Below are 960 nucleotides of genomic sequence, written 5' to 3'. Positions count from 1 at the left end.
TAACTCAATATATCCCAATTATTATTTCAACATGTAATCAATCATATAAATAATTGAGATATTTTACAATTTTTTATATTCAGTCTGAAATCCAGTGAATATTTTCTACTGACCGCATCTTGGTTTAGACTAGCTGACCTGCCAGGTCCCAAGAGCCACAGTGGCTGGTGGCTAGTGGCTGCAGATCAGATCACCAGGCATATAGCACACGTGTGCGCACATGCCCACATTGCACAGAGCAACGGGGAGGCAGAACTCCATGACCAAAGTGTTTTGTCAGCACTAACGTTGTTGCTTTTGTTGTTTATTCTGAGCAAATGAAGAACAGCTCCAGAGAGGAAAAAGCTAAATTTCTGATGATGTGTTTCTGGCAACATTTTTGCACTAGCGTGATCCATAGATTTTATTTAAAGCTCCATAAATTTCCACATTCCATAAGAGCTTAACCAAAAAGGGAAGCAATTTCTCAAAAGTGAGGGGCTAACTTGAGTGCTTGCATAATGCGTGTCCCATGTCCCGCTGATAGAGGTAATTATGAAAAGCAATTTAAGCAGATCATACTGCTTTTTGTGCTCACTTCGGCAGCACATATACTAAAACTGGAAGGATGCAGAGAAGATTAGCATGGCGCTTGCACACAGATCACAAAGGCTTATTAAATCAAAAATTGTCACACCTCTGTTCTCAGATACTAAGAGAAGTACCCGTCTAAAATAAACCTGCCTTGCGAGTGTATTAAAGCCGAGAGGGGTGCTTCACACAGGGCGAGGAGGTCGTCTCTTGGAGAGGACAAGCAGAGAACAGCTCACTGTGGGTGATCTAGGGACCCTAATGAGACATCGGCTATAAGAAAAATAGACCCTGAAAATACCCCAAAGCATCCCTCCCAGAGACACGGTCAGCAAAACAGTGCTAGGGAGAGAGTAGGTGAGAGAGGACGGAATGATGGGATGGACAGAG

General features: G+C 42.9%; 1 non-coding gene across 1 annotated transcript; it reads left to right on the top strand.

Moving 5' to 3' along the window:
* Positions 1-569: 569 nt before the first annotated feature.
* LOC125110163 (U6 spliceosomal RNA) lies at positions 570-671 on the top strand. The gene has a single exon (XR_007130489.1). It is a non-coding gene; the product is annotated as a U6 spliceosomal RNA (small nuclear RNA).
* The last annotated feature ends 289 nt before the right edge of the window (positions 672-960 follow it).

Source organism: Lutra lutra, chromosome 9 (genome assembly GCF_902655055.1).
Source record: "Lutra lutra chromosome 9, mLutLut1.2, whole genome shotgun sequence".
In the NCBI taxonomy this organism is placed as follows: domain Eukaryota; kingdom Metazoa; phylum Chordata; class Mammalia; order Carnivora; family Mustelidae; genus Lutra; species Lutra lutra.
The sequence above is the reverse complement of the archived record's forward strand: the minus strand, read 5'-3'. Positions and strand labels throughout refer to the sequence as shown.